We start from the raw sequence: 19,758 nt of genomic DNA, 5'->3' as shown, positions 1-19,758 counted from the left end.
GGGAAAGGACATTGGATTTGATAACTAAGAAAGCATTAGTAACTTTGGAGAGAGTAATTTCAGTGGAATGGTAATCTGGGAGCCAGATTGTAAGGATTTAAGAAGGGAGTGAGAGGAGAGAAACTCATCATGTATTGTAGATGGCCTTCTTAAGGAATTTAGTCACAAAGGGCAGAAGAGATTAGGAGCATAGTTAGCCAAGGTGGAGTGTTCAAGAGGAGTTTTTCAGGATGGGAGAGACATGGGCATGTTTGCAGGCAGTAGGAAATCTATATTTACATATATGCAACATACACATACATGTATGTATGTTTGCATTAATGTTATACATTCTAAAATTGAATTCTCAATCCTAGATTCTAGCTGAGACTAAAGCATAGACCTTCACACCTAATGTTCCTTTTTGCTATATACCTTGTTAATCTCACACTATACCTTGAACTTTATACTGAGATCTTATTTTATTTTATTTTTTTGCCTGGCCCTGGAGAGCCACCATTCTGCATCTGTGGTTTGGGGCAGGTCTAGGAAAGTACAGACCCGTGAGAGGGCTAGCCACCGAGGCTGACATGTTCTATCACACTGCAGAGTATAGGCTTGCGAAGAGGATCAGGATCAGCAAACACCTAATTTGTCTCCATGCCTACCCCATAACCCAGGCTTCAGTCTTTGAAAAGTTCATCATGTTCTTTAGACCAAATATATTAACAAAAGATCAAGATAGAAATTTCATGAGCCCTTAAAGGAGGCAAGTCTTTGAGCTATTTTAAACACTTAATCTGAGTGGAAATAATAGCAAACACCAACAGAGAAGTGAGCCTCTGGAAAACTAATTTATGGGCACAGAAGAGGTTGTTTGTTCTAGTGGAAAGAAAACTGATCTTGGAATGGGGAATCTTGGAAACCAGTCTTGGCAAAAGTCAGTTTTGTGACCTTGGAAAAGTTCCTTAATGCCTATGCCTCACTTTCCTTGTAGATTTAGACCTGGAAAGGACCTCAGAGGTCATCTACTATAACCCTTTAATTTTACAGACAGGGAAACTGAGGTGCAGAGTCCAAAGTCATAAGTCAGTAAATGGTTGTATGGTGATTAGAATGAGGTTGTCTTATTTCAAATTCAGTGCTACTCCAACTATATCATACTGCCTACATTGATAAAAAGGTAATTATATTTGTCCCACCTATCTCACAGATTATCACTTCCTCAAAATGAATAAAATACATGGAAGGCAATCTTAAATAAAAAGCAATTTAGGTTATAACTATGAGTTCTTTTGGTCAAGTATACTAAATTAGGGTCATACTAGAACCAATTTGAACCAGCTCATGAGAATCAATTATTAAATTTTCAGTGTGACCATTCACACCTTAGAAATCAGCAAATAATATAAATCATTGTTTATTAAGTCTCCTATACTGAAGAAAGTGATGGAGAAAATGTTAGTAATGCAAATCAAACTTAAAAGTGTGCCATGAGTATATTTTGTGAGTGTATATGTGTGTGTGTGTGTGTGTGTGTGTGTGTGTGTATGTGTAAAGCTACTTGTTAAACATTTACCATCATACCCCTGATTAAACTGTTGGGATAGAAATCTTTTGGTTACATGAAAAGGGTCTCTAAGTATTATAATCTAAATTGTCGCCTAAATATGAAGGAGATGCAGTTCATAGGACTGTATAGCTAGTGTGCCTAGAACTAGCCCAGGTAGTAAGATGATACCTGAGTTTATGACAATGCCCAGGAATAAGGGGTGATGGTACCATGAGGCAGCTGGTGGGGCAGTGGGCAGAGCTTGGGGCCTAGAGTAAGGAAGATCTGCATTCAAATTCAGCCTCAAACACTTACCAGCTGTGTGATCTAGGGCAAGTCACTTAGCCACTATTTGCCTCAGTTTCTTCAACTAGGGAATGACTGAACAAGTTGTGATTTATGGTTGTGATGGAATTGTAATATGCTGTAAGAAATGATGAGCTTAACGATCTTAGAAAGGCATGGAAAGACGTGCATGAAATGATGAAGAGCAAGGGGAGCAGAACCAAGAAAATATTGTGTATAGTAACAGCAATATTGTTTTAAAAACAACTTTGAGCAACCAAGTAATTTTGACTATTATAAATACACAAATTATAAAGGATATATGAATAAATATGCTATCTACATCCAGAGAAAGAACTTATACATAAAAGTATATATAGAATAATTTTATATATATATGTCTATTTGTGTCTAATGGTAGGCATCTCTAGGGTGGGACAGGGAAAGGGAAGGAAAAAGGGAAAAAAATAAATTTACATGATAACTTCATTACATATTTAAAAGGAATAACAAGTTGCATGTAATAGATTTGCAGCTTCATGTGCAATCATCTTTTTTATTATACTGTGTTATAGAAATGCTTGTTTTATTCCATAAATTAAAAATGAAATAAATTAAAAAGCTTGAGTATAATAATAGCACTTTATTGTGAATATCAAATGAGAAATTTGTAAAACGAAGTGCTTAGTATAGTGCCTAGCACATAGTAGGCACTATATGAATATTTATTCTCTTCCCTTCCCCTTGCCCCCTTTGTTCTGCCTTGATCAGATCAAATGAGATTGTTGTTCAGTCATTCCTTACTTGATCCTTCCTTCCCTTCTGTCATCCAATATTTCTTCTTTCTGGCTAAATTTCTTGGGAAGTCCATCTACAATAGATACCTCTGTGTCCTCTCCTCTCAACTGTCTTCTTAACCACTACAATCTGTCCTCTGACCTCATCATTTCAGCAAAATTGCTCTTTCCAATGTTACCAATGATCTTTCAGTTGCCAAATCCAATGGTGTTTTCTCAGTTCTCATTCTCCATGATCTCTCTGCAGCCTTTGACACTTTGATCACTCTCTCCTCCTTGATACTCTCTTCTCTCTAGGTTTTTGGGACACTATTCTCTCCTGGATCTTGAATAATCTGACACCTCTTTTTCTTTTATTTTATTTAGTATTTCATTTTTTCCCCCAATTACATCTAAAAATAATTTTCAACATTCTTTTTTTTTTTAAGAATTTGAGTTTTGGGGCAGAGCCAAGACAGTGGAGTAAAAGCAGTGACTTGATTGAGCTCTCCCCCAAATCCCTCCAAATACTTGTAAACAATGGCTCCAAACAAATTCTAGAGTAGCAGAACCCACAAAAAGACAGAGTAAAACAAATTTCCAGCCCTAGACAACCTTGATGGTTGATGGGGAAAGATCTTTTGCACCAGATTGGGAGAGGAACACAGTTCAGCGTGGGCTGGCAGGCAAAGACTGGGTATTAGTAAACCTAGAGCAGGCCTCAGGGGGCTGAATCACTAGCAATTGTAATGGTTTCCAGACTTCTCAACCCACAAACACCAAAGACAACTTAGAAGGTCAGTAGGAAAGGTCTCTTAGACCTAGGTGAGAGAAGAGCATGGTCCAGCCCCAGTCCTGGCACAGTCCTGGGGCACCAGCAGCTTCCGGAGCTCTTGACCCACAGAAGGTGGAGGGATCAAGTGGCTGATCAGAGGGGGATTGCAGGGATCTCTTTGCTGGTGCTGAGGCAGGATTCTCTTCCTTTGCTCATGCTTAGATCTGGGTCACAGTTCTGGGTGGTGGTCCTAGGGCGAGGAGGAGCATTAGCATGGTGGAACTTGCAGTGGTGGTGGAGAGGAAATCCTCCTCACAGTTCCAAGGCAGAAAAGAGTGCTTGTGGTCACTCATAGACCAGAGCACAGGCCAGGAAAGGAGTAAACACCTCACCTTTGATCATACCACATGGAAAAACTGAAAATTTCCAGGCCCCTAGAAGTATCTCTGAAAACAGCTGCACAAAACCCTGAATCTTGGGACAGCACATTCTCCACACTGGAAGCAGACTTCTACCTTAACAGAGTTTAAAAGTCAAGTAATTTACTGGGAACATGAGCAAACAGTACAAAAAAAAGTCAGATCATAGAATCTTTCTTTGGTGATAAAGAAGATCAAAATATACAACCAGAGGAAGACAACAAAATCAAAGCTCCTACATCCAAAGCCTCCAAGAAAAATGTGAATCAGTCCTAGGCCATAGAAGAGCTCAAAAAGGATTTTGAGAAGCAAGTAAGAGAAGTAGAGGAAAACTGGGAAGAGAAATTAGAATGATTCAAGAAAATTGTGAAAAACAAGTCAATAGCTTGCTAAAGGAGACCCCAAAAAAATACTGAAGAAAATAACACCTTAAAAAATAGCCTAACCCAAATGGCAAAAGAGGTCTAAAAAGCCAATGAGGAAAAGAATGCTATGAAAAGCAGAACTAGCCAAATGGAAAAGAAAGTCCAAAAGCTCACTGAAGAAAATAATTTTTTAAAAATTAGAATAGAGCAATTGGAAGCTAGGGATTTTAAGAGAAACCAAGACAATGTAAAACAAATCCAAAAGAATCAGAAAATAGAAGACAATGTGAAATATTTCATTGGAAAAACAACTGACCTGGAAAATAGATCCAGGAGAGATAATTTAAAAATTATTGGACTTTCTGAAATCCATGATCAAAAAAAGAGCCTAGATATCATCTTTCAAGAAATTATCAAGGGGGGCAGCTAGGTGGCACAGTGGGTAGAGCACCAGCTCTGAAGTCAGGAGGACTTGAGTTCAAATGCGGCCTCAGACCAAACACTTGACACTTAATAGCTGTGTGACCCTGGGCAAAGAAATTATCAAGGAAAATTGCCCTCATATTCTAGAACCAAAGGTTAAAATAGAAATTGAAAGAATCCACTGATCACCTCCTGAAAGAGATCCCCAAAGAAAAACTCCTAGGAATATTATAGCCAAATTCCACAGTTTCCAGGTCTAGGAGAAAATATTGCAAGCAACCAGAAAGAAACAATTCAAGTATCATGGAAACACAATCAAAATAACACAAAATTTAGCAGCTTTTACATTAAGGGACCAGAGAGCTTAGAATATGATATTTTGGAGGTCAAAGGAGCTAGGATTGAAACCAAGAATCACCTACCCAGCAAAACTGAGTATAATCCTTCAGGGGAAAAAATGGAAAATCAGTGAAATAGAGGATTTTTAAGCATTCTTGATGAAAAGACCAGAGCTGAATAGAAAATTCAACTTGCAAATACAAGACTCAAGAGAAGCATGAAAAAGGTAAACAGGAAAGAGAAATCATAAGTGATTTATTAAAGTTGAACTGTTTACATTCCTACCTGGAAAGATGATATTTGTAACTCATGAGATCTTTCTTAGTATTAGGGTAGTTGGAGGGAATATATATATATAGACAGAAGGCAAAGGGTGAGTTGAATATGAAGGGATGATATCTAAAAAATAAAATTAAGTGGTGTGAGATGATTGTACTGGATGAAGGACAGAGGCAGAAATAGAATGGGGTAAATTATCTTACATAAAGGAGGGAAGAAAAAGCTTTTACCATGAAGGGGAAGAGAGGGGAGATGAGAGGGAACGAATGAATCTTACTCTCATTATATTTGGCTTAAGGAAGGAACAACATACACACTCAATTGGGTATGGACATTTATCTTACCGTACAGCAAAATAGGGGGGAAGGGGATAAGAGGCAGGGATGATAAAAGGGAGGGTAGGTTGGGGAAGAAGGTAATCAGAAGCAAGAACTTTTGAAAAGGGGCAGGGTCAAAGCAGAGAATAGAATAACTGGGGGTGGGATAGGATGAAGGGAAATATAGTTAGTTTTTCCCAATATGGCTATTATGGAAATGTTATGCATGACTATACATGTATAACCTGTATCAAGTTGCTTGTCTTCTCAATGAGGGTTGGTGGACAGGAAGGAAGGGAGAGAATTTGGAACCCAAAGTTTTAAAAACAAATGTTAAAATTGTTTTTACACAAAACTGGGAAATAAGATATACAGGCAATGGGAAAAAAGGAACCATCATTTTATCTCTCATTAAGCACCAATTTATTTCCCTCTTCTTGTTTACAAATGCCTGACACTGAATAAAGAATCCATCTGCTAAAAAAAAAAAAATTTGAGTTCCAAATTCTTACCTTCCCATACTTCCCCCTCCCTGAGACAGTAAACAATTTGATAGAGGTTATTTATATGCAGCCATACAAAACATATTTCTGCATTAGAAATGCTGTGAAAGAAAACAGACACCCCTTCCCCCAAGAAAAATAAAGAAAAAAAAAGGATGCTTCAATCTGCTTTCAGACTTGATCTGTTCTTTTTCTGGGGATGTATAACATTTTTTCATCATAAATCCTTCAGAGTTGTCTTGGATCATTGTATTACTGAGAATAGCTAAGTCATTTGCAGTTGACCATCATATGACATTGCTGTTACTGTGTATATTGTTTTCCTGGTTCTGTTATTTCACTTTGCATCAGTTCATGTAAGTCTTTCCAGGTTTTTTCAGAGAGAATCCTGCTTGTCATTTCTTGTGGCACAATAGTATTCTATCACAATCATATACCATAACTTGTTCAGCCATTCCTCAATTAATGGGCAATTTTTTTTTTGCCACCAGAAAAGAGCTACTATAAATAGTTTTGTACATATAGGTCCTTTTTTTTAATGTCTTTGGGATACAAACCTAGTAGTGGTATTACCGAGTTGAAGAGTAGGCATGGTTTTATAGTGTTTTGGGCATAGTTCAAATTGCTCTACAGAATGGTTGAATAAGTTCACAACTCCACCAATAGAACATTAGTGTCTCAATTTTCCCCACATCCCCTCTAACATTTGTCATTTTCCTTTTCTGTCATATTAGCCAATCTGTTAGGTGTGAGGTAGTACCTCAGACCTGTTTTAATTTGCACTTTTTTAATCAATTGTGATTTACAGCATTTTGCATGTGGCTATAGCTCTTATTATTTCATCTGAAAACAGCCTGCACATATCCTTTGACTATTTATCAGTTGGGGACATTTTTTAATTTTTGTGCTTCTTTTTCCATTTGGCCAATTCTGCTTTTCAAGACATTCTTCTCCTCATTGGATTTTTGCTGTCTATTACCATTTGGCCTCTTGTCTTTTTTTTTAAGGTATTATTTTCTTCAGTATTTTTTGTGCCCTCTTTACCAAGTTATTGACTTTTTCCTCACAATTTTCTTGCATCGCTCTCATTACTTTTTTTTTCCATTTTTTCCTTTATTTCTCTTATTTGATTTTTAAAGTTCTTTTTGAGTGTTTCAATGGCCTGACACCAATTCACATTTTTCTTTGAGACTTTGGATGTAGCAGTTTTGACTTTGTTGTCTTCTTCTGAATTGGTGTTTTGTTCTTCCCTGTCACCATAGTAACTTTCTATCGTCAGAATCTTTGTTGTTGTTGTTTACTCATTTTTTCCAGCCTATTTATTGACTTTTTACTTTATATTAAAGTTGGGCTCTGCTCCTGGGGTGGAGGGAACACTGTCCCAAACTTCAGGTTTTTTGTGTAGCTGTTTTCAGAGCAAGTTCTGGGGGTCTGTAAGCTTTTAGTTCTTCCAAAGCGGTATGATCTAAGGAGAGGTGTATTTGTTACTCTCCTGGCTTGTGCTCTGGTCTATGAGTGACCATAAGCACTCTTTTCTGTCCTGGAACTGTGCCCAGGGTCCCCATTCTCCTGCTGCCACAAGCTCTGGTGTGCTAGTGCTCCTCTTCACCCTGGGATTGCCACTTGGATCTGAATATGAGCAATGCAACAGAGTCTTGTGCTCAGTGCCAGCAGAAGAAACCCTGTAATCTCCTTCTGACCAGTTGTCTGATTCCATTACCATCTGTGGCCTGAGAGGTCCAGAATCTGCTGTTGTTGCTGCTGACTCAGTTGCCCTCTGGGCATGCTACCGGTTGCTAGTATAGCCTTTGCTCCACTCATACCCCAGTGTGATAGACTTTCCTACAAACTTTTAAAGTTATCTTGGGCTGGAAAATTGTTTCACCCTTTCATGAGTTCTGCCACTCCAGAATTTGTGTTGAAGCATTATTTAAAGTTGTTTGTAGGGAAATTTGGGAGAGTTCAGGTGAGTCCTTGCTTTTTCTCCACCTTCTTGGCTCTGCCCCCTTGCCCTGACTCCTTTTTCTTAGTCTCCTTTGCTGGATTCTCACCCATGTCATGCTCACTAACTGTGTTTGTCCCACAGGGCTCTATCTGGAGCCCTCTTTATATCCTACTGCCTTCAGAAGTGGAAGAGTCTTCCTTGGTGATTTTCCAGTAGAAACTGGGTGACCAGTTGTTGGATATGCCATAGTAGGAATTCCTTTTAGTTATAGGTTGGACTAGAAATCCCCTATCATTCTTTCTTACTCCAAAATTCTGTTATTATTTGATAAAATGACCTCAGTTTCTTCCACTCTAGAATAGGGACAATAATACTTGAAATTTTTTAAAATTTATTTTATTCTGAACTTAAGGAATACAACAAAAATTTCCATAACAGTATAGAAAAAAAGATTATTGTATATAAAAGTGCAAATCTATTATATGTATATATACACACACATATATATAACTCAATGACATTTAAAGAAGCATTGTATCATTATAACATATTATAACATTGTTATGATTTTATATAAAAGTACAAATCGATTATGTACAACTTACTATTCCTTTAAAATATATAATGAAATTAATGTAAAATTTTTTCTTTTTTTTCCTTCCCTTCCCTGCCCTAGAAATGCTACCATTAGACACAAAGAAATATATATATATGTATATATATATATATATATATATATGGAAAACCACTCTAAACATACTTCTATTTATCAGTTCTTTTTCTAGATGCAGATAGCATCTTCCTTCATATGTCCTTTGTAATTAATATAGGTATTTGTAATAGTCAAAATGACTTAGTCACCCAAAGTTGTTCTTAAAACAATATTGCTGTTACTGCATACAAAATTCCGTTGGTTCTTCTCATTTCATTCTTTATTATTTCATGCAAGTCTATCCATGCTTTTCTAAGATAATTGGGCTCATCATTTCTTAGTTTCATGGTAGTATTCCATCATGAACATATACCACAACTTGTTTAGCCATTCCCTAATTGATGAACATCCCAGCAATTTTCAGTTCTTTGCTACCACAAAGAGAGCTGCTTTAAATATTTTAGAACATACAGGTTCTTTACCTTTTCCCCTAATCATCTTGGTAAGCAGACCTAGTAGTGGTATTGCAGGGTCAAAGGGTATAGGCAGTCTAATAACTCTTTGGGCATAATTTCAGATTGCTCTTCAAAATAGTTGAATCAGTTCACAGTTCCACCGACACTGAATTATTTTTCCATATCTCCTCCAACATTTGTCACTTTCTTCTTCTATCATTTTAGACAGTCTGGTAGGTATAAAATGAAATCTCAAGGTTGTTTTAATTTGCATTTCTCTAATCAATAATAATGATTTAGAACATTTTTTTCATATGCCTATAAATTATTATTTTTTTTGTTGGAAAACTGCCTATTCATATCCTTTGACCATTTATCAATTGGGGAATGGCTTGTATTCTTATAGATTTGACCAAGGACAGTAATACTTTTTGTGCCTTTCTCATAGGTAGGGTTGTTACTAGAATCAAATGAAGACAGATATAAATATTAATAATAACAGTAATAATAACATTATTATTAATGATATTGAAAATGAAGGGAAAAGTGACTCACCAAAGATCATTATTTATCATTTCTGATCTGGAGTATCCCTTGGTGACTCAAACTGGGGATGGTACCCAGTTATCTAGTTACTATTGGTAAGCCAGTTATAAAATCCTATATGATCTGTTTTGATTGACACTCTGTCTGAAACTCAATGACATTTTAAAGAGGCATTAATTATAACATTATAACATATTATAACATTTATTATGAGAACTATATGTTCTTTTTGAGGTTTTACTCATTCTTCCTTCTGGTTTTAGCATTCTCTCTGATGATTTAATTGCTTGTGTGTTGTATTTTTATTGATACATTTTGTCTTGATATCTTTGGTGTTTTGGCCTTTTCTTATATTCCTGAATCACTCACTTTCTGGCTCCTATCTCTTTGTTGATTGGTAGACCCCTGAATTTGGACTGCAAGGTTACCTCTGACTCTTCAGTTGGTTGGATATACCTTGGGAGGATGAGGTGCAAAATTGGTCCTAGGTAGGTTTCAGTTCCCCTTAGGTCTGGCAGAAGAGCTCATGCTTGCAGCTCACCTGATTCCTCTGCTCTCTTCTTTTCATGAAGCTGGGCAAAACCAACATCTATCATTTCTTGTGGGCTTGGGAAATAATAAGCGTCTGAGACTGGATTTGAACTTAGGTTTTCTTTACTCCAGGTTTAGGGTTCTATCCATGGAGCCAGTTACCTTCCCTAAATCATTATATCAATACACCATTTAACTTTCTTCTGCTCTCTTCTTTGCATTTTAAAAATGTTTCATTAATGCTATTCTTCTTTTCTTTTTTGAATAAGATTCTCCTATTCCCCTGAAATCCCTTCCTCCCATGAAAGTCTTCCCTTGTAACATAACTATAGTCAAGCAAAAATAAGTTTGCATTTTATTGGTCATGTCTGAAAATATATGTCTCATTTTTCATCTACTGTCCATTACCTCTCCAATAAGAGGTGAGAAGCATCTGACGAACAGAAGCTTAATTCCAACCTTGGACTGGCTGACTGAAAATCTGTGGACCCTTGCCCTTTCTTACTTTTAAAATAGAGTAGATTCTTATCCATCTTTTTGGGGGTGGTCCTTCTTAAAGACAGGGAGATGGACATCATGTCCTTTCCCAGACCCCTGAAGCCCGAGAATTCTTTGCTTTTCTTCTTATGTATTGAACAATCATACTTCACTTCCACATAAAAGCAAGAGATGAGCTTTGCTACAATTTCTCAATAAGAAAGGAAATGACTTAGCTCTTGAGTAGATCACTGTTTTGCTCATTTGCTGATTGCCTGAGGGATCTCTTATACTTTTCAGTTTTGAAAAATATTCAGTATTTCAGATCTGTTTCATCAATCTCACCAACCTACTGTCAGCCACAACTACAGTGGTTGCCATCCCCAACTATGCAGTGCCTTAGGGTGATATTGCTGTCCCTAAGTTTCATGTGCTGTGACATTTTGTAATTAGGAGAAGCCTGGTCGGTCAGGCATGTGGCATACATTCAGAAGCCTTAGCAGAGGCCAAGGCACATCTCAGGATGGCTTTCTGGCTGTGATGGACCTGCTCAGCTGCAGCCCATATCAGGCCAAAGCTCCTAGCGTGGCATTTGCTGAGCCACCTGCCTGAAAGGACTCTGGTCTCAGGTTTCCTAAGAGCAGTTTCTGATTAGTTAGGAATCCGCAACCTTTTGAACACAGCAACTTAGAGGTCTAAATTACAAGGATAACCTTGTGGTTTTCAATAGACCCAGACACTTTTGTAAATCCTGGTTGGGGCTGAATATGAGTGTACCTTTGGGACCAAATGGGACTAAAGAATGCAAACCTAGAGATTCCCTGTCTTGTAGGCAGTAGAATGAATGTTGAGTTCTCTTTTCCACTGCCAGCCAGCCCTGGAGAAGAGAAAGAAAGGTGTTCTTTCTCATAAAGAGCAGTCCCCTGCTTCCTCCTGACCTGGACACACACACACATGTATACACATACATATCTCTGATCACTTATTGTGAAGGGCCTACTTCAACTAGAGGGCTTATAGGATGATCTCTAATCCTTTTTAAAATATTTTATTCTTTTGTCACCTTTATTTACAAACATATCCTTCTCCCTTCACATCTTCCTGTCAGGAAACCTTCTCCTGTAGCAGAATTCAAAAGAAAGAAAATAAGACAGTTTATCAAAACTCACCAACATATTAACTGAAACTGAAAATGTGAAATATTCCATATTTGATATCCCCTATATCTATCTTCTTGGAGTTTCTTTTTAAATGTTGCTGTGATTCCATCCTTGTTCCTCTTGACTCCACAGGGTTAAACTAGCAGCAGTGATTGGAAATTGCAAGGGAGGTAGATTTTAGCTTGGTATCAGAAAAAACCATCCTAATAATTAGAGTTGGCTCAGAGTAGATTGGGCTACCCTTTCCTAGAGATCTTCAAGCAAGGGCTTGAAGATGTTGTAGAAGGAACCTTAGAGATAATCTAATCCAACCCTTACTTGAAGTGGGATCCTTGGTACAATAACTATAACAAGTGGCCATTGAGACTTTGCTTCAAGATGTCACTCCCTGCCAAGGTAGACCATTCCATTTTGTTCAGCCTCTGCCTAAAGATGGTCAGTGATAGGAAGAGTTGTAATTAGGAATTTTTCCACCTGGGGAAAATAATCAGGGATGGGGAGGGGAGGACAGACACAAAGAACAGTCTAACAAGAATGAGAGCATTTACTAGTACAGAATGGAGAGAGAGACAGAGACAGAGAGAGAGACAGAGAGAGAGAGAGAAAGAGAGAGCACAGTCTGCCCCAGAGAGTTCAGTAGGAGTTCAGGGGAAAGGCAGGCTCTGGGAGAGTGGCACCCCAGTGACTGGACTCTGGGATTGGTGATCCCTGAGTCAAGCTGCATGACACAGCCCACAGAAGGACTGTCAGGCATGGGGATGAGGGTTTTCAAATTACCACAGGGATATCAAAGAAATCTGTACCCTGTGGCAAAGCTTCAGTCACCCTACCTTAGTTATAGCTCTGGCGGTATGTAACTTACTAAGGCAATCTCATTCTGCTTTTGGCGTGGCTTTAATTATTAAGTAGTTTTTCTTTGTATTTAAACACACACAGATATATTCTAAGGCATAGAAATTATACATATGTGTATATATATGCATATGCAGTCATATAAACTATATATGTGTATATATGTTTGTATGTATGTATGTATTTATTTCCTATTTGCTCATAAACTCCACTCCATTGCAGCCTTATCTGATCCCCTCTCTAAATGAAAGGGTATCCTCTCTCCTCAAAGTTTCCTAGAATACATTGTATGTGTTCCCTTGCCCTCAACCCTCTCCATCACTTATTGTACTTATCTGTGTGTACCTGAAGAAGATACTCCTTTAAGTAAGAATTATGGAATTCTGTCATTTTCTTTTTTTGTATCCCCAGTACCTTTTACATTGTAGGTACTCAATAAGTGCGTGTCCAATGACTCAGGTGCATCCTCTGTTCTGAAAAGACATATGTGTGCATTCCAGCAAGACCAAAACCACCATCATCATGAAATCAAATTCTGGCTTTCAGTAAAAACACTGAGGCAGAGCAGCATATTGGACTGAGAGCTGGTTTTGCAGTAAGGAAGCTCTGGTGAATCCTGTCTCTGTCACAACATTGCTCTTTGATTTTGATAATGGTACTTAACTTCTTGGTACCCTAAGCAACTATCTAAAGCTATATATTGCAGAGCAAATGTAGATCTGTATTGGCAGACTTTTTCTGATTGGGAGTTATTTATACCAACAAAATCCTAGGTCCTTTCCTCCTCAAACAAACAAACAAACAAACAAACAAACAAAACAAAACGAAAACCAGAAAACCAAGGAGTACCCAGTACTTTCATCCATTATGCCTTTCCCTCATCCCAAGGTTACCTTGCATCTGTTTTTTTTTTTTTTATATTTCCACATATGTGCATGTTATCTTCCCTGTAAGAAGGTAAAGTCCTTGAGGGAAGAGAATGCTTTACTCTTGACATTGTATGCCTATTGCCCAACACAATGTCTGGCATAAATCGTTGCTTAATAAGTAATAGTTTATCATTGTTAATTTTCTAGTTAACCCTGATTTTTAAGCATTTCTAAATCTATACACTTTTTCTTTTTAAAAACAATTTCCTTCTTAACTATTGTGATTTTCATTATTATTATTTTACAGATATCAACAAACATGAGCATTTCCCTATTCAAAGAAGAGCGGAAAAAGAGAACTGTATGTGAAGCTACAAATCTCTACTGAATATCTTTAGAAAAATATTTCAAATTCAATTTAAACATTGCCAAGCTTGTCTGTCCTCTTCAAAACTACTTTCTACTCTCCTGTTTATTTTTAAATGATTCTTTGATGCTCTTTTCTTTCTTTTCTTCCTTTCCCTGATCCCTATGTTAACTATATCTTGACTCCCCTCAATTCTGACCTTTCAAAAAAAATACAAAAGCCCTCCTTTGTAACAAGGAATATGCACCATTATGGAGAAAAAAAATCAATTTCCCTTCTACACTTATGGAAAACTCTAGCAAGCTGCCTATGACCAATTCTTCTGGAATCCTACCAACTATTAATGTAGGGCCTCTGCTGGCTTTGACATAGGGCTCATGTTATCTATAGATAGGATCCTGTGGTTTCCACAGCAATGATCCTCATTATACAAGAATGCTGGGAAGGGACTGAAGTATTTCTGAGCTTAACAAAGAATCCTAACTTCTCAAAATAATCATTCCTCTTGTGAGGCATAAGCGACACACTCCTCTAGGAATTTGAAAGAGGGGAAAATTATAAATAGATTTACCTTAAGTCCTTCCTTTGCTGCAGATGACATATTTCTTGGTGCAGTTGCAAATGGATGCTATTCTACTATGAAACAATAAATTAACAAGCATTTATTGAGCACTTACTATGTGCCAGGCACTGAGCTAAGTGCTGGGAAAACAAATAGGAGCACAAAGAAGATAGTCTTTGCCCCCAAGGAACTTACATTCTGACTTATTTAATATATTTGTTAGCTTTATACTTAGTATATATACATATATTTATATGTACTTGCCTTCCTCCTTAGAATATAAGGTTATTGAATTGAGGATATAAGTACAAAGAATGAAAAAATCCCTACCCTTAAAGACTTTATATTTTAATGGGGGTGATGAGCATACATAAAAATATTTTGTTAGTTGTTCACTTGTGTCTGACTCTTCATGATCCATTTGGGTTTTTCTTGGCAAAGATACTGGAGTGGTTTGCCATTTCTTCTTCAGCTCATTTTACAGAGGAGGAAACTGAGGCAAACATTGTTAAGTGATTTTCCCAGGGTCACACAGACAGTAAGTATCTGAGGCTGGATTTGAACTTAAGAAGAGAAGTCTTCCTGACTCCAGGTTCAGCACTTTACCCACTGTGCCACTTAGCTGCACCACACATAAAAATACATACAGCACAAATATCAGGTTAACATTATGGACCCCTCTGGCAGTCCATTGATGCCTATAGACCCCTTCTCAAAATAATGTGTTTCTCATCCAAGTTCATAGACCCCCCCCAAAAAAATCTGTCCATGGACTCCTTAGGGGTTTGTGGAAAAGATCAATCCCTCATTTTACAGAAAAGAAAACTGAGACCTAGAGACTTGACATTTAACTATTTTACTTACAATCATCTAAAACATTTGTGGCACAGATAGGATTTCCCAAGTTTCCTGACTCTCACTTCAGTGTTTTTTCTGTTCAACTAAGCTGCCATATATTCTCCATGGCAAGATTGCAAAAGTGTGAACAAGAATTCCATGAAACTGGTCTTAATATTTTATGGTAGTACAATACAAAAGAAAACAGCAACTGTGAATGAAATCTACAGAGGGCGCAAAACTTTTCTTCTAGTTAACAATCTCAAACTCTGATAGAGGGTAGAAGAAGATTAGTTATGTCTTCCCTAAAACTGGCTTAGATTTGTGGTATGGAGTCTAGACTAGAGTGGGCTTAGTGTCCCTTGACTTTTGACAGATACCCATGGAGACAAGAGGGAGGGCCTCAGAAGAGTTTCAAATTGGAAGGGAATTTAAAAGTTGCCTACTTCAACTTCCTTATTTTACAAATGAAGAAACTAAGTTCCAGAGATGTTAACTTACAGTCCAATTGGTAGTAGGTAACAAAGCTGGATTTCTGATTCAGAACTTTGGGCTCTAAATCTAGCTTTTTTTTTTTCACAAGCATCATGTAAACACATATATCCCTGATTCTGTGACACACACTCATCAGTACTCAAATTATTCAGTGTTTTCTTTCCTCAAACCTCAGGCAGTTTACAGTATGTCCTGGCACACGAGGTTTCCCCTGGGTTACACATAAAATAGGGAAACATAAACAGATACTCAGGAAAAGACACCCAAGAATACTTTATCTTTGTTCCTGTACTGCTCTGTTGCAAAGAATATCACGCAGCTCACTGTTGTCTCCTTTCTTGGACAGCCAATTCCTTAGGCAGTGGAATGGACCAGTCTATCACAGCAATATGGATAGTTTACTTCTGTGTGCATTGATCTTCTTATAGAAAGCCTCAGAGGCAGAGAAGCTGGGTGAAATAAAAGAAGAGAGCAGTGTGACAGATTAGATAAGGAAGAAATAGGAATAATTTTAAAAAAAATTAATTTATTTATTTTTAATTTTTGACTTTCACTTCCATAAGATTTTGAGTTCTAAATTTTCTTCCCCTTCCTCTTCTCCCCCTCCCCAAGATGGTGTGCAATCTGCTATAGGCTCTACTCAATTAAGCTGCCATATACATCCATATTAAACATATTTTCACATTAGTCATGTTGTAAAGAAGAGTTAGAACCAATGTGAGAAACCACAAGAAAGAAGAAACAGAACAAACAACAAAAAAAAAAGAGAGAGGGAGCGAATAGTATGCTTCCATCTGCATTCAGACTCCACAGTTCTTTTTCTGGATGTGGATAGCATTTTCTATCATAAGTCTTTTGGAATTGTCTTAGATCCTTGCATTACTGAGAAGAGCTAAGTCTATCAAAGTTAGTCATCGCACAATGTTGCCGTTACTGTGTACAATGTTCTCCTGGTAAACAGAAATAATTTAACTCAATAATCCTGTCTTCAATAAATTTGCGAGAGTAAATTACTTAAGAAAGAATTTGCAATTTGAAAAATAATTGCTGGGAACACTAGAAAGCAGTCTGGCAGAAATTAGTTTTAGAACATCTTCTACCATATATCATAAGCAATGACATGAGCAGAATAGTAAAGGCAACTTTCACAGCTATGGTTGGGGGGAGGGGTAAATTCTTTTTTTAAATATATTTTTATTTTTGAATTACATGTAAAAATTTTAACATTTTTTTAAATTTGAGCTTTAAATTCTTTAACTCTTCCTTGAGAAGGCAAGCAATGTGATTTTGATTATATATGAAGTTATGCAAAACATATTTCCATATTTAGCTATGTAGCAAAAGAAAATACTGACAAAAAAAGGAGAAGCATAAAGAAAGTAAAAAAAAACATATGCTTCAATATTCAATCACTTATCAGTTCTCTCTCTGGAGGTGGATAGCATTTTTCATCATGGGTCTTTTGGAATTGTCTTGGATCATTGTCTTGATCAGAGTAGATAAATCTTTCACAGTTGATCATCATTACAATATTGCTGTTACTGTGTACAATGTTCTCCTGGTTCTGCTCACTTCACTTTGCATCAGTTCACATAAGTCTTCCCAGGTTTTTCTGAAACCATCTAGGAGATGAATTCTTAACTAAAACAAAATGAATGTGATTGGGACAAGAAAGGAAGAAGACACTGAGAAAGAAAAAAAATTTGCTTCATATATCTCTTAAGGGCTTGATATCTAAGCTGCATAAAGAATTAACACAAATATTTAACTAAAATTCATTTTCCAATTGCTAAATAGTCAAAGATTTGAAAAAAAAAGAATTCTAAAAAGAATGGCTAAATATTAACAAAAATGTGAAAGAAGATCCAAATCACTAATAATAAGAGAAATGCAAATCTAAACAACTGTGAAGTTTTTCCTCACACCTAGAAAATCTAGCAAACGTGACAAAAGATCTGTGTTCAAATCCAGCCTCAGACACTTATTAGATCTGTGATCCTGAGCAAGTAATTTAACCTCTGTCTGCTTCAGTTTCTTCATCTGTAAAATGGGAATGATAGTAGCATGTATCTCCTATGGCTGTTGTAAGGATCAAATGAGATAATATTTGTGGCACGTTGTATGTGCTACATAAATATTGTTATTCCTAACAATAACTTATTATTGTTGGTAATAACAAGAGCTAACATTTATATTTTTATTGTTGTTGTTGTGCTCACTGGCACAGTGGATAGGGTCCCAGGCCTGGAGTCAAGAAGACCTGCATTCAAATCTGGCCTCAGATATTAACTAGCTGTGTGACCCTGGACCAGCCACTTAACCCTGTTTACCTCAATTTCTTCATCTGTAAAATGAGCTGGAGTATTCACTATCTTTGCCAAGAAAATCCCAAATGGGGTCACAAAGAGTCAGACACACCTCACAGACTGACCAACAGCAACAAAGTAGGTGCTATGGGTCCTACTATTAACATTGATTAGTGCCTATTATTATTAACAATAATAATAAGAATAAATCAAACTCAATGCAGGAAATTATAATCACAAAACTTGGCCTCAAATAAGATACAAGATAAGACATCTTATCCTCTTCTTTGTAGAGGCAAGAGACTCTGGGCGTAGAATGTTGCATTCAGTATAATGTTGTGTTTGGTTAATGTTGGATAGTTTTACTGACTTTTTTTTTTCTTTATTATAAAGGATGGCTTTCTGAGAGGAAGAGGGGGAAGGATATTGGAAAATATAGGTGATATAAAAACAGAAATTATTAACAAAATTAAAAAAAATTGTATATTAAAGAAGAGTCCTTCTTGCTCCTTTTGGAGCTCTTAGCTGGAGGTACAGTTGATAGCTAAGTAGTGAAATAGCCCGAAGACATGGAGCAGGAGGGTAAGGAGGAGGCTGGGGAAGAAGGACCTGGCACTTTGCCCCTGTCCATGGAATCTCCAACACATAGTCCTTTTTGCATGGTTCATATAAATTTGCTCTGACCTAAGTCAGTAGATGATCAAATAGTTAAACCATGTAATGTAGACTAGGAGGGTCATTTGAAGAGTTGCCCCTGCACATTATAACCAGATGTTCATGAGATCATGCAACTTCCCTAACAGTCATTCCCCATTCATTTCCCAGATCTGATTAGCCATACCCAAACCTTGAAAAAATAATTTTAAATGGCTGCTTGCCAGATAGTCAAAGCAGCTGCCATATATACATGATTTTTTTAATCGAAAAAATTTCATTTTGATCTAGTCAACAAGTTTAATTAAACCCAGGAAGAGACCACCAACTTTATATTGCCAGGAAACTGTTAAACCAAATTAAACCAAATAGCCAAAGAGTGATTGTAGTTGTACCAGATACAACCATACACTTTTAAAATGTATCATCGATTGAAAGGGGCTCATGATTTAACATTAGCAGCTTAACACAAATGTCTGTAATATCCGATTGGAGTTTTGTTTAATTATGCCTTCAGTTATTCAGCTGTATTCAGTGTATATAACGTACTTTTGACTTTTCTTTTTCTATGCTGCCTTATAGGACCATAGATTTAGATCTGGGAGGCAATTAGAGTCTACCTAGACCCAAACCTTTCATTTTACAAGTGAGGCAACTGAAGTCTGCGAGTAGTTAATTTACTTATCCAAGCTCACACAGATTAAGTATAGAACACCTATTTGAATCCAGCTCCTTTGACTCCAGACGGGTTTCATACTAGTATTTCCATGTCTTTGAATTCTTCTTACTAGTTATTCCTTATAGTTATTGCTAATATTTCTGTGGGCACTATATACTGTGACCTGATAGAGACTTCACTTTTGTACTTGAGGTTCCTGCCCTGAAAACTCCCCAGAACTCTCACTCTAGGCATTCCTTTGCAATCTCTCAAGGCAGGAGAATGCTACAGACTTCTATCTAACAGGAAGGACAAGACTAGGAGTCTACTTACAGAAGGACCCAGAAAACATAAGCCAGTGAACTCTGGAAAACCCTGCT

Source organism: Vombatus ursinus, unplaced genomic scaffold, assembly GCF_900497805.2.
Source record: "Vombatus ursinus unplaced genomic scaffold, bare-nosed wombat genome assembly UNPS02010284.1, whole genome shotgun sequence".
Taxonomy (NCBI): domain Eukaryota; kingdom Metazoa; phylum Chordata; class Mammalia; order Diprotodontia; family Vombatidae; genus Vombatus; species Vombatus ursinus.
The sequence above is the reverse complement of the archived record's forward strand: the minus strand, read 5'-3'. Positions refer to the sequence as shown.